At 27.2% G+C, this 26662-nt stretch overlaps 1 protein-coding gene across 3 annotated transcripts in view; it reads right to left on the bottom strand.

Moving 5' to 3' along the window:
* The window catches only part of LOC148238205 (uncharacterized), a 56897-nt gene extending 35118 nt beyond the window's left edge, over positions 1 to 21779 (bottom strand). For all 3 annotated transcript variants that reach the window (XM_088205651.1, XM_088205653.1, XM_088205652.1), the window contains exon 1: positions 21485 to 21779. The gene's annotated coding sequence lies outside the window, so the exon portion shown is untranslated. The remainder of the gene's footprint in view (positions 1 to 21484) is intronic.
* Between the last annotated feature and the right edge of the window lie 4883 nt (positions 21780 to 26662).

The following is a 26662-nucleotide window of genomic DNA, read 5'->3' as shown; positions in this document are numbered from 1 at the left end:
ATATAGACAGTTTTATAAACTTAAAAAGCTTGATTATTGAACACACCGCCCAAACATTTTTTTTAGCTATTGTGAAAAAGTATGTACGATTCTTAACATACATATTTTATATGTATTATATAAAGTATATATATAAATATATATGAAAGCTTTTACCGGCGATTCTTAGAAGCGATTTCGAATCTCGATTGAGTCAATATTATACCAACAGTCTATGAGCAGAATTGAATACACACAATGACACAGCATCTTATTGTCAGCTACATCATCAATTTATGAAATAACGCATGTGGTTTACACGATAACAATTGTGTTTCTCAGAACGAAACGTTGCAATATCTGTTTGATAAAAATCAACGACAAAAACGAGCATTTAATATTGTTATAATGTTTGTAAACACCCAGTACTCGCGTGTGTAAATTTTATAACTGTAAATTATTATATTTGTCACAATAATTCGGTAAACCGATTGTTCATTGTTCGCTGGCCAACGCTAATTCGGATTACCGCTAAGCGCCGGCGGCTCTCAAACTGTTTAGCTTTTAATCTATTAGAATCGATTTGGTGCGGATGGTCTCGATTGTGTGTTTGACGACACACTTAAAATCTCTGTGTCACTCTGTATAGTTTCAGCAGCGAAGCGTGACATATTTTTACGGATTGTGTGTTGCGAAAATGACACTTTTAAGACTAACGAGAGAAAATATCGGGAAAACCTGTTTTATTTTTCACTAATGATAAATTAACTAGCTCGCTAATGATTCAAGTTATTAACTATAATTTTCGTTAGTTACGTTAGTTAATCAATAAATTAAAGATCATTATATATTTTTAATAAATATTGGGTTTTTAATATAATCAGAGACATACAAAAACACAAAAATAATGAGCATACAGTATCTAAAACTTGACCTAGAATTAATCAATGTCATGCATAATAGAGAACCTTATTACCAAATATTATTTTTTTGATCGAATATTGAATTTATAAATTTAATTCTAATCAGATGTATTATTGTCGAACGCGAATTTCTGATTTCGTAACCAAGAGTCATTGAACCAATGATACCAACGGGATTCGAACCGGCGACCTTAAGTTTCGCGTGCAACCATAACCGACTATGAATTATTAAGTCATGCATGTTTCAGAATCAGAGTGAGATGTCATTCTTTTGCTTCAAATATTTTTTTTGATTCTAAGAATCTAGAGCGTGAGAGGGTCCTTGCATTCTTTATTAGTACTTTACAAGTTTTGTCTAGTTTGAGTCATTAAAAGCAAATCAGACAATGTTGGCAATAAACATTTTCTCGTAAAGGTGGCATAACTGTTTTTGATTAATTAAAAAATAATTTGTAACGTTTGCACGGTTATTAGAGTGCTCGTGTACGACTTGATTGATGTTCTATATATTTTTTTATTATATAGTTGCTTATATATTTCATTCAATCCAATTAATCATCATTATAAATATTCTCAGGATATCAATAAATAATCTTAGATGATTAAATAAAAAATGTAAATAAAAAACTACTATTATTAATATGATAATTCAAATGCCTAAAAAAAAGTTAACAGGTAAATCTGGTTTATTTAAGTCACAGATTGTTAAAAGTTAATGTAGTAACAAAAACTGCTTTTTGATTTGATTTTTCAAGGCATCAATAGTAAAATATTCACATTTATCTATGTAATATATTATGCTAATAATAATAAAAAAATCTTATACGAACTATAATTTTATCTCGAAAAATATACCTGCTCTTTTAAAATTACTATTCCGGAAGATAAACGCAGCTCGTGACTCGAATTGTCGCCAAGTTTTCTATGCGAATTTTTGCATAATCAGGAGAAATTGCACCGGAAAAAGTCACGTATGACCCGCGCTAATCATTTTCGAAAAATTTCTAAAGCAGGCGTGTCACGGTTAAAGACCATTATCACGATCATAGGATTATTTCTAACATTTTTTTATCTTGTTGAGAAATCAATTTAGTTATAGCCGTTTGCCCCTGCTTTTCATCTGAATTTTGTGGGTATTAAAGAGTAAAATCATAGACCTTAAATAATGGAATCAAAATGAATCAAGCAACATTGGGATATGCGGATACGAGCCGATTATCATTTCGTGTGGAATTCACACACCATGTCTCTAGACTTTCCCAATCGTCTCAATGTAGTTTTTGGGCCAGCTGATAGATAGTTTGAGTATTATTTACTTTCATTTTTGCAGAGAGGACAAAATTATCTATCTTCGCTGGTCCTTCGCTTCCAGGATTATTCTAGCTATCGCAATTTATCGTTCAAATTCCAAATTTTAAAGCATATTTGACATTTAAGGATATCAAATAAATCATCAACTACTTCACAAATGTTTTTAGTGGTCGTAGTTAGCCATTTTTTTAAAATAAATTCATTAAAAATGAAATTTTGTGTAAGTTAAAGTCATCATGAATTTTAGGACTCAATTTTATTTTAAATATCAGTTGTGCATCAACACAGATTTAATACAATATGACCTCAGGTTTTATTGGCCAAAGCACGAATGACTACCTAATATAATGTTAAGCTAAAAAAATTACTTTTCTACGTATCATATAAATGATTTTTTTAATACTTTTGCAAAGTAAAAATATATCCTAAGGTGTATAGTGTTTTTATGTTATAGATATTTTTATTAAAATTTTACTTGAAAGAAAAACAAAAGTAGTTTTGAAGCAATATTCGTACTTCAATTATGTTTAATTATAAATAGAGTTTAAGTGAAAAATAAACCCAAATAGATTTATTTTTACATATAGTTTGTTATATGCCAGTTAGGGAAAGTGAGTGTATTCTATCTACAATGTATAAACATTTGTGTCAAAGAAATTTTCATACGTGTCAAAGAACTTCTTCAAACAATCAGGTGTAATTTGATGGAAATCTGAGGTCGATTCTGACCCCTAACCCAAACAACCATTCTCTCGCTTACACAACTTTCTAAATTTTAACCTTTGTTATTATGTTTTGTTAATTACATCTCGTTGACATTGTAATTTTGTTAAGCGAATTTCGTCACGCCTTTCGTCTCCTTATATAACGTGATACGCTAAACGTGTGTTATATAAAAAAAATGTACACACATACACCTTTTGTCTCAATATTGAGTTTCAGAACAATGGGCGCCGCGTATATAATTTCCAACAATAAGATCGCATGAATAAATTATAAAGGAAAAATTACGTTCTCACCAAGGCTCATTGAGCCAAAGATTCCGTTTGGGTCGAGATGAGGTCGCTTGTGACTTGTGTGTGAGCCTTTCTAAAAAAATTGGACCCCAACTTGAACAATTACATTTATATCTGGGGTGGAAGACTTATTAATAACATTTGATACTCAGATAACACATTTAATCTAGCAGAAAGTGTCATAAAGCTTTTATCCTTAATAAAGGCATTATCTTAATTCTGTATTTAATACACACGTATCTATAAATATAATGAAGACCAAGGTGAGCAATAAAGAAGACATTCACCCACTACAACTAAGAATAAAGGTCAAAATAATGAGAAGGCTTGACATTTTAAATACTTAGGGGTATTAATATAAACAGCGTAACTAAATCCGTTGCAACATGACAGAAGTTAGTTCATTGTGATCGATTGGAATTATAATTATATAATAATCATTATTTATAATATCCTATACATGGTACAAATTTAAAAGAAAGGATAGGATCTATTATTGCGCAAACAAAAATTTTGCACAGCAAAAATTTTGATCATTGATGATAAATATACACATGTATATTTAAGAACTTGTAAATATATATATATATATAAATATTATTTGCATATTTAATATGATTTTAATTCAAAAAATCATGCTTTAAAAATATTTTACAATTTTATTACTAATTTACACTTACAACTTTTTACTTGAAAATATAAAAAAAATTAAAGAAGTTACAAAAAAAAGTAAAATATATTTGACAATTAATCAATCAACTATATTTAGAATTTTTCTGTGTGTAATTTTCGTGTGCGCAATAATCCAGTCAATATGAGATTCAAGGCTAAGTATTTTTCGTACGAAGCGCTACAATCTAATAAGACTCCGTTTCAGTCCGCGGGCAAATGACGTCGTCCATCTTATATATGGGCTTAAAGTTTTAAAAATATCCAGGGACTGTAATTCAACTTTCAAAACAGTGAATTATATGTAATATTTATACAGAAAATATATTTTTTAATATATTGTACATACTCTTAAAGAAATCAAAAAAAGTTGAATTTTTGTGACAGTATAGAATTCTTAAGCACCCTGTGTATGTTTGTTAGCAAAATCTAATGTGTCAATTTTTTGCAAAATGGCGACAAGTATAAAATTTTAAACACTCGTAACTCAGTAGGTTTAAATTTTAACGAAAAGATCGCTATACACGAAACATTTAAAAGCCTAAACTACATCCAAATAAAATATAAAAAAAAAATTTTTGCTTCAAAACAAGCGATGTATAAGTTCGATCGGACCCCCATACGACCCATTTTGAGACTTTCAGAAGAGTTAACGCTCTTAACTGCTTGGTTTTAAAGATTAAAAATTAATTTTTAGTATCGTATAGAACTACACGTTTTGTATGAAAAAAATATATAATTTTTTTTTACAAAATGGCGACCAATGTAAAAATACAAAGTCTCATAACTTAGCAAAATGAAATCTTACTGAAAAATGTCGTATGCAAAAAGTGTTTAGTAGCTTAATTTGCATTTAAAAACAATTTTTAATTATTTTTTTTAATAAAAAACAAGTATTACCCCCGAACGTACACATACAATATAAGACATTATACTGAAAAATCAATATGAAAAGTTCACATGTAATTGTGGCAAAAAAATATAATATTCATTAATGTATTATATATCATAGTGAAGCGATTAATTGCGATAGTTCTCTGCGTATTAATAATAAAAAATAAAATGAAAATACTATACATTTTCCGTGTGAAATCCGCGAGATTTTTCCTATCGGGTCGGATATGGAAAACTCAATTGTGAACACCGGAAGACGGAGGAAAATCAGTCGGCCTTTTCTCACAATCAAGGTTTCCGGTAATTTATTCGATGTTTACATGTAAAAAACAAGCCATTGTCGGAAAAGTATGTTTATAATATGCTCATGATGATTATGATAATGAACACATACATATCGTGCGCGAGAGTAAGTATAAAGTACACTTATGATTGTGTATCGAACATTAAGTTACTTTCGCAGAGTTTGAATGCATTTGCAATATCGATGCCATATAGCCTAAGTATCTTAGAAAATATTCCCATAGCACATATTCGCGAGTGGAGAAAGTTAGATGTTTTAATTGTAGATAAAGTGCATGGTTTTATGATGTGGATGAATATGCTATAATGCTATATGAGCTTTAATAATAACATTATTTTTTTATAATATATACAATATATAAATACTATTTTTTAATAAAATTCTAGGTATACTTTTAAATAACAAATTAATTTTATGATTAAAAATTATATATTATATAATATATTTTATTTTATACCATCGAATTCATTAAAATTCATATTATTTTAATACAAATCTGACTATCATGGTTTGGAGGTTTACCCAATGCGTTATGATGGTCATTAAACAAGCAAAAAATATACGCTTAAATATTTTAAAAATAAATAAATAAATAAAAAACTGTTACAGTGCACACCTAAAATAGATGAGCACTATTCAATTATTTTTTTTAACTCCTTAAAATTATCGCCAAACACATACTTGTATTTGGAAAGCTCGTTGAGAAACTGGATGGCTTGAGTCAGAGGAGCGTTAGCGTGAGCTGACGTACTGGTCGCAACTGATAAGAAAAGAGGACGCGATCGCAACTCTCTAGATCATTCCAAGGTCAGAGCCAAAAATCACATATAGCAATTTTAAAAAGTGCTTACTTGAGTAGATGACAAGCGCTCCGCTCAACAAAGCCGAGCATCTTCAACGTCTAATCGCAAACTTTAGTATTGTGCATAGAAAATTTCCATTCCTGCTCATTAAATGATATCTCAGAAATTTTCTTTAAATTTCTTTCAAGTACTTCATTTCACTTTTTTTTACTCTAACCTTTGAACTATATTTATTACTCATGAAAAATAATCATAATAAATAATATTTATTTAGTCCTCAACATTTTTAAACTGCTCAAAATATTGTTGCATTTTATATAACCAGACTATTTTTTTATGTGTTTAAATTTGCTTATTAATTACTAAGACATATTATACTGCTTTTCGATTTTCTATTAAATTTAAATTGTTTATATAAAATAAAAGTAAGGGTTTTATTTTTTTAATAAAATAATAATTTGTATTCACATTAAACTTAATAAAGCAATTAAATGTCTAAATTTTGTATTAAAAATAATTTATATATATTCATAATAATTAAGCTATTATACTATTTATAAATTAAAATTAAAAAATAAATGCAAAATAAAATAAATCTATATTTAGAACCTACATAAAAAAATACACATGCTTCTGAATAATCATGAACTTCTAAAGATGTTTTATTTAAAAAAACTTACTATTTTACATCAATTGAATTAATTATACAAAGGGTTAAAAAATGCAATTTAAGCCTTACCATAAAATCATTTAAAAGTAAAAATTAATGCAAGATACAAAGTTTGTGAATTAACTGAAATTTATCTTTATTTAGAACCTATATAAAAAAAATACATATGCTGTTGAATTTTTAAAGATGTTGTATTTAAAAAAAAATATACATAAAAGGGCTAAACAATGCAATTAAGCCTTATTGTAAAATCATTATAAAATAAAATAGATAAAACAGACGTTATCTAGAATTTTTCAAGGATGTCTATATTTAAGTTGATATTATACTTGAATTATTAGGCCATAAAATATTGACATGTGTATTAATTTATATAAAATGAACTTAAACAATATAATTTAAATTAACTTACATTAAAACGGTGAATAAAATATTTATTATTATTATAATATTTCACTCGCAACTAAAATGTAAGAAAAAATATAAAACACTTTGGTTGCTGAAATCTTAGATATCGACATTTGCATCCTTATCAAAAATCAGATACACTTTTAATTCAATAGTTAGTAACATTATATATAAACATATGATATGATATTTTAATAGTAATCTAAAAATTTTCTAATTAAAAGCTGATAACCCTAAAATTAAAATAGACATAACAGACGTCAATAAGTTAATTGAAAGATGTATCTATTTAAGTTAAAATTTCTATATAAAAAAGTATTAAATGAAAGCTCATTTGAAATACTTTCCATTGATGAATTACATTAATTAAAAACTTGTTTCGAAAAAGTGTACCACAAAAAAGTATAAGACCGGTATCTTAATAACCATTAATTGTACAAATTACAAACTATAAATTAAAGCTCATTTTATTGTACATTGACTATAATTTGTTCATCGAAAATTGACTATAATCTAAAATAAAAGTGTATTTAATCAAAATTACTTTTTTCTGTAAAAAGTTTAAACGATTAAAGAAGTTCATTATAGGTTAAAATATATTTTTAATAATATTATGTATGTTAAAAGAAATAACCCAAGCTTTAACCTTTTTGCTGTCATTTAACTATTGTATATTTATTTTTATAGTATAGTATAACAACCTATCGCTCAAAAATTATGGTGTCCCAAAAAAACACATCAAAAACTCCATAAAATTGATGCAATTAAAAACGCATTAATACTTTTCGCTCGATTAAAAACTATAATTTTATAGTTTACCCCATGAAAAAAATTGACAGTAGTCATTATCGACAATAAAAGTCATTGAGTGTTAGGAAAGCGATAAATTTTTATAAAAAATCAGATAGAATTCGGCAATTTCGCCCACGCTAACTCGTGACCCATAAGAAATAGTAAAAAAAAGACACTTTCAGGTGTATTGTACAAAATAATGTATTATTGAAAAAAATATATTTACATATAATTGATTGACTGTCTTATTTTTAAGTCTAAAATAATATTATATCAAAAATAATGAGTTTATATTTGTCAGTGTAGTTTCTTGTTTCACCGGTAAATAACGAAAGTGACAACTTTTTTTATCAACATTGATTTCTCCGTCGTAATTATAGACAGATGTTGACTGACGCATGAAAAGAAATGACACATGAGATACTTGTCGTATAAGGTCCTTAAAAATATTTTGTGCCAATTAATATAGCGATGAAATTATATAAAATAAAAACATGTTTGTAATGAATAGAGTGATTTCATTTAGTACTATTAAATTCAAAGATTATTTTCACAAAAAATTCACACCCATTAAGGTAATAATAAAAACAGATTTAATGCATGCAAATCGCCTCAATAACTTTACTTTAGATATAAAAATAATTAACCTTGTTTTTCATACAAACAATAACACAGAAATTCTGATAAAATCATTGAAAATATGAGTATGACCTTATTTCAAAGTGCAAGGTGATACATCTAGTTTTATAACCTTAAAAATTGTATGCTTCATCTAAAGCGATAATTAAAAATATACGTATAATAATAGTCTCGTTAAACTATTTTGTAAACATCTCAAGTAATTTGTAGCTAATTTACAAAGCAAACAAAAAATTGGTATAATTAGCTTTAACGTTACAAAATCGTAGTGGTAAATTAGAAAAAATGGCAGCCATTATTTTCTCACTTCGATAACTAGTCCCAAATTGCTCCTAACAAACGATTACGGACACGCAATAGGAACACCTGATATTCTACGTGAGCCGCTGATTGAATCTTCTTACGGTCACGAGTTCATCAGATTGCATAAGTCGTAAAAATTTGCTAAGATTCGAGATGAAAACGGAGAAAATCTCGAGACGAGAGAAACGTTACAAAACATCTATAGTCGATTTCGCTATAAATCTTTTGAAAAATTATATAAAAAATATAAAGTAATACACACCACGATCTGTAACGTGATTTTAAACGTTCACGTTGTGTGTTAACGTGATGAAATTAATAAAAAAGTGTGATAATTGCTGTTGAGCAAAAAAAGTTGATTGAGTAAGCGATCGGATGAATGCATATATAATTAACGATATTAAAATATTTTTATTGAAATCATTTTATGATAAATAAATACATACAAAACAGGATTTAATAAAAAAATAGAATGTGGTAAAAACATTACGTCAAAGAAATCGTGATATTACGTAACGTAATTTTATAAATGATATCATATATATAGATATTTATTCTTGATCATTTGATCAACATAATTTAATTTGCAAATTCTACTACGTACACACAGTCAAGTGGCGTTTCATCTTCAATTATAGTGGTAGCTAAAATTATAAAGGTTAACTAGCGTTGAAGAAATAACATAAAGCACAGAAAAGTAGAAGTATTAATATAATTAATAATTTTTATGAACTTCAATTATTGTTGTATTTTAAATAAACAGATTATTTTATAATGTGTTTAAATGTATCGCTAATAAATGTTTTTGAATATTATTTTTTAATTTTATATAGTGTCTAATATTTTATTTCCTAGTTTTTCAAAATGTAAATATTTAATTTATTTAATTATTGTTCTTTTAATTTTTTGTAAGCAAAAAAAACCTGCGTTTCAGTCATTAACTACCTATTTTTTAAAGGTATTTTATGTTATTTAATGCTAATTTGTAATTGATTAATTTTATATTTATATAAATTGTTATTAAAAAAAATTTAAGCCAATCATAATTTAGATTTAGTTTTATGTTTATCATTCATGGAAAATATAATTTATTTAATCAATATAATTAAATTAAAAAAAAGATAATTCAATCTATATAAATATTATATAAACTGCTGGAATATTTATAAAAAAAATACCGTTATATGTAGTAAACTAAATAGATGGTGACGCTTGAAAATAATATTGTTGTATTTTATAAAGTCAGAATATCACTAACAATACGAATTATTTAACTCTTGACTAACATAAAAATGCTTAACACAAATATACGTATTTTTTTGTATAAATTGTAAGATACTATTCCATATCCATTGTTTTAAGAACAATGTAGTTAAATATTTAACAAATTATGATGATAAAATTTATTATATTAAATCTAATTGTGACTAAAAAAATCTCTAAAAAATATACAGAAAATTAATAATTAAAATTAACAATTATTATTATGCTTTAATTACTATTGTTTATCGTTTTTTATTTTAATTTTCTAAAGAACGGTCGCTTCAATAAAATAAGGTGCATTTAAAAGTAGCCTCTGTATTTGGTATGTGTCGTGGATAATTTTTAAGGCTCCTAATATATGTTTATACAAATAAAACTTAGTGATTTTTGGTATAATTGTTATTTGCCAAAGCTTTATCATTTTTATTGAATCTAATAAAAGTAATGACACAAGCAAAGCTCTATTAACTATAATGTAAGTACAATAAGTACATTGTGTATAACGACGGGCTACTTTTAAGTGTCCAAACATATTGTTAAATATAAATAAAATTTATTAATCTATGGTTTTATTAAATATTATTTAACGCCATTTGATTTTAATTTTATATCAACAATAGTTTCAAGAAAACATGGCGCACTTAAAAGTAGCCTCTGTATTATGTATTAATCCCGAATTTAAGGATCCTAAAATATTTATTATTGTTATTTATGGTTTAAATATTATTTGTCAAAACTGAATAAAAGTAATGGCAATAAATATATAAAATAACTCTTGTTTATTACTACCTTATTAATATTGACAGGCTACTTTTAATTGTCCAATATTATTAAAAATACATATTTACTGTAGATGGCGCACTTTAAAGTAGCCTCTATACCTTTTATGAAATATTTTTTTATTGAAATATTATTTTTTATTCGATGTTTAAAAATGTAATATTGCATGTTATTATTATTGTATGTTATAATTTAATATTTTTTGCTGCCTTTTGAGGGTCACTGTTCGATTTATCGTAAAAAACTCCTTCGTGCATCCAAACAATCGAAACTTTTCTTCATGCTCATTTTTTTCCTAACGAAACTCGTTAGATTTCAACGAACGGTAAAGAATGAAACCCGCCCGGTTTTTTTCTGCCAATTCTGTTCTATTCGACTTTCGGATCGTACGATTTTTGTACGAAATACAGTAGGTAGAGTGGACTAATCGAAATTGCAAGAGAATCAAACTATTGACCTTTGCGACATACGCATCGAAAAATAAATGCAAATTCTATCTGCAACGACAAAACCAGTCGATCCGGATTCTTATGCGGATATGGCTGCATGAAAATCTGATGCTAGTTACGTAAACTCATAACGGAACGATGGTTGAAAACGAACGTTTCGAAACAAAGTGTATATCACAAAAGGTTTCGATTGGGTAAAGATTTCACTTTACCTAGAACTGCCCTTCAAATTCGTCAAAGATTTCGAATCAAATTTTGATACACAAAAAACAATCAAATCTGATGAATGATCATTTCAATTTATATAATATATATGTATATTAAAATAATTCCGAATATAAAGCATGATGGATTGTGCTGCAACCGAAACGTGTTAATTTTTTTCACTTCAATCGATCTCAAGACACCATAATACTTATTTTTACATTCCAAAATGTGTTACGAGCGTTCGATTATTAAATTACTTGGGTTAATTCGTGCTAAATTGCCAAATAATTATTTAATTCGTTCATAGACAGAGGAAAAAACGAGGTCTTAATGCGTTCGATGACTGGGCGTATTTTTTGTTATAAAATTAAGAACGCGGTTTGTTTTGTGTACATGTAATTCTTTAAAAACTTTCTATGGTATCTAATGTGTGTGCACATATTATTAAATTTGAGAATATCGGTTCAAACCGATGATTGGCGAAGCATAATCGGGACGAGTTTTTTCTGTGTTACTGAATGAAAGTAGATTTTTTTTGTCAACTTATCTAAGTATAGATTTTAAATGGAAATTTAATACATATCTAATAAGGTAATTTATTAATTTTAAAGACACTTCAAATCTAAATATACGACATGTATGATTTAAAATCAGTATATAATCTGTTTTGGAAAACGCATGAGACATTTAAAAGTAGCTCATAAATATTCACTAAGTTTAAAAGCACAATTAAGGCAACAATTTTTTTGTAGTTTTGCATTGATTGTATTTATTTATTATTTATTTTATTTATTTATTTATTAAAATTATAACCATCGTGACCTGACAGGCAAACCTAATGCGTCACGATAGTCAAAAGTACTAATACATCATAATACATACAAATATAAACAAGACAAAACAACAGACACAAATCACCTCAACAGGTGTGCATTGTCCCATACGAATTGAACCAAAACTCCATAAGTGCAAGAGAAAATGTCAATATTACTATGGACAGAATTGAGCAGATAAATGGCCTTGGCCAGAGAAGAGTTGGCAAGTACTCCAGTTCTACACTTAACAGGCAAGAATAGTGGACGCGACCGAGAACTATATCCACCTTCAGGAGCCCACATTTGAAGCTGCTCGAGCACTGAAGGATTGTCTACGATGCCCTTGAGCAATTTCCAGAAGTGTTTAATTACATAAACACTTCTGCGAGTCGACAAAGAAACGTATCCCAGGGCTCCCAAAATAAAAGCACTGGGAAACAAGAAAGGATAATACCCGTATTCCTTCAAGTATAAATATCGAAGAAATTTACGTTGTACTTTTTCCAGCTTCAATTCATTACATTGATTCATTACGCCTGGGATCCAAATGATGGAGCTAGTTTCTAGTATGCTGCGGACTAGAGTATCATAAAGAGTGCGCAATACTAAAGTATTCCTGAAGTAACGCTCATTTCTCAAGATAAAACCGAGCATTTTTAAGGATTTGCTATGAGTCTCTGCAATGTGCTGGCTAAATTTCCAACGTTCTTCGAAAGTCACTCCTAAATCCTTAGTTGAAGAAAACCTTTCCAGAAAATATCCGCCTAGATGGTATGAATATTTTGCCGGCGTTAACGACCTTGAAAATGAAATTGTGTGACATTTCTTTACACTGAAAGGCAATTGGTTATAGCAAGCCCATTTCCATATAGAGTTGAGATCCTCCTGTAGGTCGAGGGAATCAGAAATCGAATGCATTTTCTTGTAAATTTTCAAGTCATCTGCATATAATAAAAAATCTGAATGCTCTATTGCTGTTTCTATGTCATTAATGAACAATAAAAACAACAATGGACCCAAATTGGATCCTTGAGGTACTCCAGTAGGGGTCTTATATCGTTCTGAAAAAGAGTTATTATACTTGACGAATTGATATATATTGGTCAAGTAATTTGAGAATAGATTTATGAGATCTTCAGAAAACCCAAAATTAAATAACTTTTTTACAAGTAAAGCATGGTTAACTTTATCAAATGCTTTTTCAAAGTCTGTGTATATGTATTTAAAATATGATTGATTTTTTTAGGCATAATAACATGTATATAAATTTGTCAATTTAAATATATAAATAAATCTTACTAAGGGGACTTATAAAAGTAACATATAAATAAAAAATCATGTTACTTTTAAATATTAAATTGAACAATATTGAAGAATTGAGAATTATTTTTGATTATCAATGCAAATCAAAAATACTAAATACAGGTCTATTATGCACACATCGCTTAACTTAATAATTATTTAACCAATAAAAAATCATTAAACCGAAGTTCAATTAACGGTTGATTGTACGGTTAGGTCAGTATATAAATTACTTTTGATTTGATATACATATTGTAATTGAAATTAATTTGACACATTGCAAACATTTGGAAAGTGTCCCACAATGGCTTCGAGTAATTACGTCACTTTAATCGTATCATACAGCGAAACCGTTAACTGTGAATTAGATCGTTGTCTCGCCATGGAAGACGGTCATTATCAAACCATAAAAGCATTATCAACTTAAATAATATCTACACGAAATCTAAACTTTCTGCTGCGTGGAGTTAATGCAGTTTGCAACATATGTTTGCAATAATAAATCGGCTGACCTTTTGAACTATGGAAAACTCACCCCAAGTTCATAGTCATGTTTGCTAATGGTTATATAACTGTTATGGTTAACCTGCGTGGTGTTAATTTTAATAGACCGGTCGGGATCAACGACTCCTAGGGCTCAAGTCCACAATTTGCTATTGCGGATAACGGATTGGACGGCGCGGAAGCAATTTTGCACGGTGGCAATAAGACTGGAATGCACAAGATTCAGATTTGATGTTTCAATGCTGTACAGAATTGCAGATTGTTGGTTTACGACCACTAAAAGCAGTAGAAACAATGTTTGATTTATACAAAGAAGAAGTAATAATTCTCGTATACGAGTGACCCGTTACTAATCCTAATGACAACGTTCAATAAATCGATTCGTTTCTATAACCATCGATGATTGAATTTCAATTTTTAAAACATATAAACATTATATGTAATCAAAACTAAATAGTGCATAAATTATACGCATCATAAAAATATACAAGCTAGCCAAAAGATAATTGCAGTAATTACTAAGACAGCAAAAATATTTTTTTGTATGAAAACATTATGTTTCTATTACTTTTGGGGGCTAAATATGTAAATTAATAGCATCACTGATCGCTAAATAAATTCCCTTATGTATATAAATGTAACATCTGGTACCTTTGAATGTTATACTATATATATACCTTCTAGATGTGACAAAATAAAATGAACATATACACGTAATAATAACTATATTTTAATCAAACTTTCTGTTTATATTTTTCAAAACACAATGATTTCAGGAAACTGCCGTGTAGTAAATTAATCTATAATTTTACACACAAAAAAGGTTAAAAAATCTTTAAATAAAAAATAATCTATATATTCTTAAAAAATATATAATTATGTTTCATATTTTCTAGTCTACTACAAATATAAAACTCTTTATTAATGTATATTAATATGAGCTGGAAAAATAATTGTAATGTTTTTTGTCATATTTTTAAGATGATAAAAATGAAAGACTTTTTTTCTTTAGAATTAGTCTGAATTTTTAAATATACATTTAAATATATAATCATTTTTTAAAACAACACTAAAAAATCTAATGAAATTAATATACTTATATACAACATTATGGCAGTTAAAAAACTTTTAATTTTATTAGCAAGCTTTATCAACCAAAACTTTTTATTGTAATACTACTACTACTTACAAAAGTAAATAAATTAGAATAGACTTTTTTTTAAATGTAAACTTAAATGTTTATAGAAAAGAGATGTTTAGCTTTTAGCTATTTTATCTATCATAGATTTTGTTAAATTAAAAGTTGTATATATGTAAATCGACTATACAATAAAAAAAATACGTGCTAGCTTTAAAAAATATCTTAGTCACTATTGCTTATTTTTAATCGTTTCACTATTCTATTTTAATTTTGTTTTGAGTACAATCTAATCCTAAAATTCAACATAAAACTTTTATCATATTGATTAAAAAATATATATGTGTTTGAAAAAAATAATATAAATAATCCCACGTTCTTAAGTATATTTTTGATCAATTTAAAAAATACTTTTGAGAACTTTCATACATAAAAAATCGCTTATTCTACTTTAAAACTCTATGATTATATTTTATAGCTCAGAATTATAGTTTATTATAGTTATTAATAAACAGTAATATAATATTATTTTTTACAGCAAAATAATGTATTTTTCCGATAATCTTAAACTATCACTACAGATTTTTACATTTATAAAAAATATGTATAACCTAACAAAAAAATATGAATAGAAATGATCCTAAATCATCATTAATTATTTTCCATAGTTTCATTTTTTGAGTACAGTCTAATCCTAAAACTCAGCATTAAAATTTTATCATATTGATTAAAATATGTATATGTGTTAAAAATAATATTTAATATAAATAATTCTACGTCCTTAAGTATATTTTTGTTCAATTTAAAAAATATTATTGAGAACTTTCATATATAAAAAATCACTTATTCTACTTTAAAACTCTATGATTATATTTTATAGCTCAGAATTATAGTTTATTATATTTATTATTAAAAAGTAATATACTAGTATTTCTTACAGCACAATTATGTATTTTCACGATTCTTAAAGACCTCATGAATAATATAATTCTGCCGTAAAAAACATATTCTAAGCCTATTTGATACAATAATTTTAGCTATTGCTATGTTTATAGTTTTATGCCCAAGAAGATTTTTTAAACTACTTTTTTCATAGTAGTGAATAACCGAAAATAAAAAATATATATGCTACAATAGAAAAAAAAATAATCTTACGTAATAAGTTAATTTTTGATCATTTAAAAAATAGTATAATATTTTACTCATTTTAATTTTAAACTCTACTATGGTTATTTATTTATGAAACGCAATATAGTAGATTAAATTTATAATTAAAAAGATATTCTTATAAAATAAATATATATTTTGCTAAATATTGAAAATCTTTTAAAAATATTTTTATTTTGCCTTAAAAAATATTTTCTAAGCCTATGTGATAAAATATTTTTAGCAATTACTATTTTTAGAATCTTAGGCTCAAGAAGATTTTATTCAATTACAACTTTAATAGTAATTATTTGACGATTTTGATCGTTTTAAAAATACGTTAAAATTTTCATTAAATCTGCTTTAAAACTCTATAATATAATTATAACCTCATAAACAATATTTATATTTTGCAGTAAAAAATATATACTAAACCTATGTGATACTACATATATGTTTTGCTATTGATATATTTAAAGTATTGGGCTCAATAATTTTTTGTTATATTACAACTTTTACAATAGTGAATTTACCTAAGTAAAAAAATATATGCGCTAAAAAAAATCTTTTTGCAATAAGTTTATTTTTAATCGTTTTCAAAAATAAATATAAAAGAACTCTTATATAAAATTTTTTACTTATTCTACAATTATAATCTCATTCTAAATCTCTCTATATATTTATTAAGAAAAAAATTAATACAAGAATTTTTACAGTAAATTATGTATTTTTCTGATTATTAAAGATCTTATAAACAATATCTAAATTTTACAGTAAAAAAATATGTACTAAACTGATACTATATGTTTTGCTGTTGATATTTTTCGAGTATTGAACTTAAGAAGATTTTGTTAATTTATTATTACAACTTTTATAGTTGTTAATTTACTCAAATAAAAAAATATATGTACTATCTTTAATTATATAATAATTATAAATAATAAATATAAGCTATAATATTGAAGTTTGTTTTACAAAAAAAAAAATTTTTGTCGTTGTCTAAAGACCTAATGAATAATATTTAAATTTTGCAATAAAACATATATTATAAAGCTATTTGAGACAATGTTTTTAGAGTTGAGTTGAAGAATTAGTTATTTTCCATACATAAAATAATTTGTTTAATGACAAATTTTGTAGTAGATAATCAAATAAAATCAAATAAATACATGTGCTAGCAGATAAATAATTAAAAAATTAATCATAAATCACTATAGTTTATTCTTGATCTTTTAAAAATATAATCTAATAATTTTCAAAGCAAATTTCACTTATTTGACTTTAAAAATCTATAATATATAAATTAAAAACCTTAAACTAAGGACTATAAAAATAAATAAATATTTTTACAGCAGAAACATTGAATTTAGTCGATTCTTAAAGATCCTATGAATTAAATTCATATTATGATATATTAAATATATTTTAAGCCTATTTGATACAATGCATATCTGAGAGCTGTTATCATCATTTTTAATATATTGTACAAGGAAAAATATTACAAGAATATCGTCATCTAGGATGATGAAAGCATAAAAATTTGTGCACCTAATGTTTTATTCGTATTTATAATTTATGCGGTTTAACTGGTTATTTTTAGAGGTTCACTTAACGCAATAAATACATATAATACTGGTTTGGTAAGTGTGACATTCATTTTAAAAATATTTTTTATCGAAGAAGTTATAAAAAAAATATTAAATGTATATATTTTTGATGAGTATACCATTAAATATTAATATGCAAGATATAACGTTATATTATATATTTTTTAAGTCCAATGAAAGTCGGAAACCAGTTTTATTATTATTTATTATTAAACACATTTCCTATTTAAAATATATGTAAAAAATTAATAACAAGAAGAAGATAAATCAATAGACATTATTTATTATAGATCTGTAACCATCCCATGCCTCATCTATGCATTGTGCAACTTTGAATGAAAATTCTTCATGCATGCACGTGAATATATGGATACAATCAATCATTTGTTACTTTTGTTTCCTAACATCCCAAAACGACCTTCGCTTCATACATTGATGCACACAACGTGAACGTTTACGTTATGATATAACACGTCAAAAGGAACAAAATGGTTAACGGACAGACATAAATAGAAATGGTAATTAACTACAAACGTTCACATGCTATCACAACGAAGAACAATGAAGGCTCAATTAATAACATCTACTTCTTTTTTGTAATTAATTTTATCTCGTTTAGATGAGATGGAGAAGTAGTAGTAGTAAATGTATAAAAAAAATGTATAGATATTTTACTAAATATTAAATAATGAGGCACGTGCATAGTGAGCCGGGCTGCAGGTTACCCTAGCTGAGCATCGGGTGACTGCTGATCGAAAAGTTGCTACATACACGCGATTTGCCAGCTCAGTTGTGTTGGAAGCGATTTTTTTATAATCAAAAGTTTACGGCACCGTAATGCAGCGTTTCACGCTTAGTGGTTCTCAAAATATGCGCTCGAATTAATACATAATGTTATGTACGAGAGCCGTAAACCAACATTGATCGGTTCGGTTCTAGTCGGATGGTACATGGGTGTGTAATAATATGTAATCTTTGAGCAGCTCTGATTTATTCCATTATTATATATCTCGAAATAAATATCCGTTAGATGATTTGTGTTTTTATAATAAAAATTAAGTATACTAGTATATATATATGATATAAAAATAAAATCTAGTTATTAATTGCACTTAGCATGAGAATCTGACTGTGGAATGTACAATGAAAAAAAAAATCACACACGTTCTGTGTGCAATTTGGTTCTGAGGTCATTTTCAATTATGTGGATGACCTCACGGAAGACATTTTATTTAATTTGATGATTCTCATCGTACAGGTAAAAAGGTGTGTTATATAATATAAAAAAACGTAATTTAATTAACTTATGAATTGGAAATAAAAAAAATATTTGCTTACATAAAGAATTATTATTTACAGTATATTTACTTACATAAAAAAGCCAACATATTTTTTTATTTGTAATTGAATTTATTAATTTGTAGAGGTCCAGCTGATTTATGACCATTTTTATGTTAATTAATTAGGCTACTTTTAAATGTGTATGCATTTATGCACTGTGAATCACTATTTTTAATATCACAAATAAAGCCTAAGCTTCAATTAAATTTTGTGAAAATATAATATACTATGGATTAACTTAATTAGAAGTTATATGCAGAAAGATGTTTAATAATTTATTGGCCTAATGCGTTACAATGGGGTAAAGACATCAGACTAAAATTTAAATTATCACTGATGATTGCGTTTACCGTATTGTAACGCATTAGGCCAACGTCTGTCATAATGCAACGGAATATTAAAATTATAACACACATAATTATTACATGAATGTAATCGATTTCCAGACTTAAAAGTGTCATGATTAATTCTTACTTATAGGTATATAACGTTTGATTAACTTACTAAGTTGGTACAGATATTACCCAGTTGTAACGCATTGGGCTTACGCCTGTCAGGTTACAACGGAAGATTTAATTACAAAAAAGGAACATGTTAGAAAACATGTATTTATTGAAACAGATTTATTTAAAAAAAATAAGCAATTTTTGTGACGATTTATAAACTTATTTAAAAAAATCATAATTATATTTTAGTACCAAATTACTGTTTCAAATAAATTCAGCGCATACTATGCAATAAAATCTATAATAGCATAAAAATATATACCACTGTAACGCATTGGGCTTACGCTTGGCAAGTTGCAACGAAAAATAAAAAAAAATTAAATCACAAATTGTAAAAAACGATTGATAAACATACTAAGAATAGTTTCATTGGGTTAATAATTTAATAAAATAAATATATTTTTACAAAATTAAAATCGAGTGGATATATGCGTTAATATATGCATAAGCATTTATCATATAAATTACAGAAAAAAATAAGTAAAAAATTAATGGTTTCAAAGTTTTAATGATTTTTATATTTTTGTGGCGCATTCAAAAGTAGCTCTAATGTGTTATTTTAAGCTTATAAATCAGCTGGACTTTATAAATTCAATTATAAAAAAAGTTATGTTACATGTTTTTTATATAACTAAATATTTACCTGCATAAAAAAGTGATTCTTTATGCAAGTAAATATTTGTTTATTTATTGTATATTTAAAATCAAAATCTAATCTTAAAACTCAGCTTTATAACTTACTATATTTATTAAAAAAAATATATATGTACTAGCAAAATTGTATTTTATAATTTATATAATATTAATACAGCAAACAAACAATAAATATGACTATGCACGACCTACCATTATTTAATTTAATTATTCATCACGATATTCATCAGCGAGATTAGAAAAATCTACGAAAACTTCATCCATGATGGTCAAATGGAATTATAATTTTATAATATACACTAATTCCGATCTCCTACTCACGATAAAATTAAAAAAAACACTACATAGTCTATACGGGATTTGAACCCATGTCTTTCATGTGTTAATCACAGATTTTAAATTCACTGTGATTCTCAATTATTTTTTTAAAATTAAAATTAAATATAGTTTTAATTGTAAAAATAAAATAGAGTCACAGTTGAAGCAAAATATGTTTAGAGAGTTCAAAGCAATATATTAAATCTGACATTTTATATAATAGTTAACTAACAAGACCTATCTGACCCAGTGGGTCAAATGTCAGGAGAAATTTGACCTCATTTTAATTATTAATTTAAAATAGTATATAGTGATTAGTTGCATAACAATTATACGATCAGCGAATCACACGAACGAAAACATTACGTGGGTATTGGGTAGGTATGAATAAAATATGAACCCATTGCATTTTGTTTATATTATATATCATCATAATTATTGCTATGCAATTATATAAATTTACATAACAATAAACAAAGTAAAATGACACTATTTTATTATATAGTATATAATAAAATGATCTTTAATTTGAATGATTGTTTAAATATATAATATTTAAACAATTGAAATTATTGTTATTTATTTGTTTATTATAATTATTTATTCGATTCAAATATTGTCAGTTAATATCCTAACGGCTTCACTTTTTTTGAACTACCTGTATGCATAATTGCACACAGGTATAAACGCCCTTTCTCTCTCTATCTTCACCTCACAAAAACACAACAATCACAAATACTCACTTGTTCACAAACGTCGTATTCCTATTGTGCGAAGAGACTCGAGAGTCGAGAGTCGAGAGTCGGGAACGCGGAGGGCGAATAACACAGAGTGCGTTCACACCAGCGTAGAGCCTCTTCTCCAAAGATGCACAACAACTGGTCTTCAATTACTGGTGTTTTTAAATTTGCAATGTCCTCGGCGAGGGAGGATATTTTGGGGTTTTATCGGGGAAGGGGTGCCGCGCGGCGTAGGTGCGATTTTTCGATTTCAACGAGCGGGACGTGCTGGCGCGGCGCCGTCTTCCGTTGCACTGGTAAGTTTAATGGAGGATCACGTCTCTCGAAAGCAAAGAGCTGTTGGCCTCGATATTTCGAATGGCACATTCTCCGGCGAGTGTCAAAGTGTGGCGCGGGTGCGGATGCGGGTGCGAAGAGCAAGGGTGAAAACGTGAGGTTTAAGATACGATGCTTTTAAGCAAACTATTAATGTTTTAAATTTAAAAAATTGAAAACTATGTATGAATATTCAGCTGCGTAGCGAAAAATCTCTGTATATTCAGGCACGCATTATTATTTTTTTTTTGAAAAAACATTGTCCTCTATGTTCCATATTCTTCCTGAATCAAAAATAGATCATACTACTTATTCACTTTTACAGCAACTAGTTTGCCCCCCCCCCCCCTTTCCCGTAAATTATTTGTCGCGACTAATAAATATTTCAAGATTTATAATAATTCAAATTAACTACATATATTAAATTAATTATAATTAATCATTCAAAACATTTATACATTAAAGATAGTCAGAAAAAAGCGACGAAAGCAACTTAATGGCATCCACAGAACAAAGAATAAAATGGTAATCAGAATATATGTGCATAGAAAAGGGACGAGGCGCAGAGTTTTTTTCATGAGAATGTTTATTTATAATGATAATCAGACATTTTTAATACATGAAACTGACATTTTGTCGAAAATAATCAATGCGTAATTTACAAGTTTATTAGAAAAACAGTAGCTGTATTAAAACATATAAAAGTTATTATCAAATATCATCCGCTAGATACTACATAATAATTTTGAGCAATGAATTAAAATAAATAAGAAAAACGTTAAAAATTACTTTTGATAATGTGGCCAATAAATTTAGACGCTCATTCAATAATGATAACCAAAGATTGGTTTTAATAAGCTTATGTTTGCTAAGACTACGTTCACACGAAACAATTGTTACCGAGATGATTTTAAAGTGATCCATAAATTCGGCAAAACATTTTGTAGCTTATATATTTTTGTCGGGTTCGTGATTCTTAATTAATACTTTTGTCCTCCTTAAACTAAAAAATCCAAAATGATAATTTTTGCTGTCCCGTAGCAGTTCCTTTTCAAAAATTTCGAAATAACCTTTTTTAACTTCGGCAGCAATCTGTTCTTTAGTAATATATTCTTCTCGGACAAATATTTCTAAGATGGTTTTTGAACAAAACTTTCTGTAATGACATTTTTTAGCTCCTGCTGCAATAAATGCTCCTCAAACAAACAAACAAAAAATCTGGTCATCTTAAATTCACATTATATACACGTGTAGCACATTATGTACCGCATTATCAGTCGCTAAAACTACAGGATCATCCAGTCGTATTATTCACGGAGCATCCTTACTCCCCTCGCTGTTCCATAACATACGTTCATCAAAAACACGGCGCAACATTTTTATAAAATTTAGAACTTCAACAAATCATTACCATTCACATACATATATCACAATTTTCTCCAATATTTCGCATAGAACTTTAATGTTATTAGTTTGTGAATATATTTTTAATCAAACAAAAATCCCAAGTTTTTTGGTGATAGTCAATTTGTACAAAACGCTCTTTAAGAAAGCTTACTACATTATCAAAATTGTATTTAACGACTAATTTAAATACTTTTCTTCTGAATTATTATTATTTTGGAACACTAGCTTTTTACCTACGAGTGCTTTTTTATAAAAATTGGACATTTTTTATAAAAAAGCACTCGTTATTAATTTTATTTTATTAATATTATTAATCCAGGTTACGAGGAATGTGCGAAATGGCACTGTTTCATATTTAAGCAAAATCGGAGTTTCTGTCACTACTAATCCCGAAATATCACTCCGAGTTTTTTTAATGTCCCGATTATCAGATCCTAGTATTTTCTATATTACTACATTGCTTAATTAAAAACATTTTGTAGTTGCTTGTCCAAATATATTATATTATTGAAAATTTTAGTCTTTTAATAGATTACCGACATATAAGATCTCTTACGAACATCAGCAACATCCTTCAAAATTGAAATCAAATTAAGATTAATTTTAATAAATATATATGTAAAAAATATTACATTTTTAAAACTTACACTTTATTTAGATATAAATATAGATTTAGATTAACAACTTACAATGCGCAATATTGTTAATTTTTAATAGTATTGTATATTGAATCCTTTGATTTTTTTTTTTATGTAAAGTTGAATAATTCCTGCATTGATGTAAATAAAATAACGTAAGAAATACTTTATTTCTGAAGTCAGTAAAACAATCTGGAGAACATCAGGCATGCAGAAATTATAGTTACGACTAGTGTTTCTCTTCGAGAATTATTTCTCAATAAAAATACTAAATCGAAAATATTCTTTTTTATTAAAAATTCAATTTGTACGAATATTTTTAAATGTTTCCAACCGCTGATTTTTTTATACCCCTGCATAAAACAGTTGGGTCTTTGTCAGATGTTAAAAAAATGTTTTTTTAAAAGCTTTTAATTGAGGACTCGAGTCGGTCTAATCTTTGTTTGCTAACACATAAAAACTCATAAATAAACCGCTAATTATTTAGAAGCTTTTTTTGGATCTTTGGAATTTTTCCTAACCTAGTCGGGCTTTGCTTCAATACACTGCGCGGACTAAGGCCGACCTCCTACCTATGCTGTCGCGAGTGGCAGCCACAGTCGGTTAAGCTAGCTTTTATTTGCATTTATTTTTATTTTAAACTATAATTGTTTTATGACACATACAATGGCTGAATTTTATCGCCATAATTTCATTGCGACATCGATTATTCTACATTCCGATTTACGTAGTAAATTCACCTCAAAGTGGATCAACAAATTTTATAAACCGGCCAAAAAAATTCTTCTATCAATGTACCTAATCAGCTAATTTTATTAAAAAAAAATAGATTTCGTTGAATTATGATTATGGTTGATAGATCATAATATTTTTATAAATCATTTTACACTTACTAAAGAAATACGTTTTATATATAAATATTTTCGGGGCAGCAATAAAATTTCTTAGATATTTATAAATTGCCATTTATTAGGACTATTTTTTTTAGAAAATCTTATAAAACATAAGCTAACTAATTTTATTAAGAAAGTGTAACATTTGGCATCACAAATATGTACATTTTGATACATGCACTATTTATTTTATTATATTAGGTGTTATGGTACGTTCCACTGTTATTGTACGTCGTCGACGTCGAAGATTATTATTATTATTATTATTACCAGATACTCATCCGTGCTTTCAAAGACGGCTGTTGATTGAAGTAATATTAAAAAAGTTAAATATATAAATCTGAAGTTGTCATAAATAACTCGCACAAAAACGAAAGTGCTCCAGAGGCGACATTTTGAGGGCAACTGAGAGCAAAGCACGCCCAGGTAGAGGGCGCCCTACCTGTTCAGAAAACGCACACATCAACGCGTGTGTGAATGCATATAAAAACGCGATACACATACACACACACACATGTAGAAAACACAATCAGTGTGTCTGTGTGAGTGTTAACAAGACGCCAGAATAACCGCGAGTTGTATGTACCTATATATACATACACTCGAATGTAGTAATTCGGATATACCGGAAAAGTATTCTTTTTACTGTTAAGAATATAAACGGTCGTTCGGATGTGCGTTACGCAGTGGTTCTCAATTAAAAATTTGAATAGGTAAGCTTGTCAGCTTAAAACAAGAAATACGAATAAATAATAAAAGGTTATATATCTGAAGAGGGTAGTATATTATGGAGAAACAAAATGTGGGACATTCCTGTTTCCTTTCACAACAGATTTGTAGATGAATATTTAATAGCTTATTATAAAATTAAATATGAAGTTGTTAATATGTAAAAAAACTGCTATTTTATATGAAAAAAATAATACAATTTATTCACTAGGAAAACTTTTATATCTACCAAAAAATACAGCTTGAAATGTACAAAATATAAAAGAAGAGATTTTTCCCGATTTAACTTGAAGAAAACCATGTGTCGTACTTGACCGCGCAACAGGGAAATTTTCTTTTTTTTCAAGATTTTTTAAATTGCTCTGCACCGAGAATTTTTTTATTTTTAAAATGTATTATTTTATTCATATAATCAAACTTATACAATATATTATCTAGCAAGAAATACATAGAAAGAACATGATTATGCCTTAATAAAAAAATACACGGAATTAATTTAATCTAAAAATCTTTATTTTCATTCAAAGAAAACTACATGTTTATAAATACGGAATAATTAAATAATCAATTAGTCGCTAGAGCTGCAGGAGCATACAGTCGTATTATTCACGGAGCATTCTTACTCATCCCCTCACTGTTTTATAACATTCATTTATCAGAGACACCGCGCAACATTTTTATAAAATGTAAGACTCGTTATTATTTTTTCATACAAATCATAACCATTTATATTGCAATAATCTCCAATTTTTCACATAGAACTTTAATATTAATTATTTTGGGTGTATATTTTAAAGTCATGATGGTTAGCTTTGTAAAAATAAAATAAAATAAATTACTTTTATTTATTCTTCTACTTCTTTGTTACCCCAATGCGTCAAAACCAGGGCTGTGGAGTCGGAGTCGGAGTCGGAGTTGGAGTCGTGGTGTTTTGGCCGAAGTTGGAGTCGGAGTCGGAGTCGTGAAAAATAAGCGACCCCGACCATTTTTTATATAAAATGCATTTTTTTAAATTATGAAATTTTAAATGCGTAATAATGAATGTGTATAGCGTATACATATAAAACGTGTAGAAGAACACCAAAATACCTGATAAAATTAAACTTTTTTGAGTCGGAGTGGAGTCGTGTTATTGGTAAAAATCGGAATCGGAGTCGTGTTATTGGTAAAAATCGGAATCGGAGTCGGAGTCGTGTTTT

This window comes from Plectrocnemia conspersa, unplaced genomic scaffold (assembly GCF_051122295.1).
Source record: "Plectrocnemia conspersa isolate PC_06_02 unplaced genomic scaffold, ASM5112229v1 ptg000002l, whole genome shotgun sequence".
NCBI lineage: Eukaryota > Metazoa > Arthropoda > Insecta > Trichoptera > Polycentropodidae > Plectrocnemia > Plectrocnemia conspersa.
This window is presented reverse-complemented; position numbering and strand designations above follow the sequence as displayed.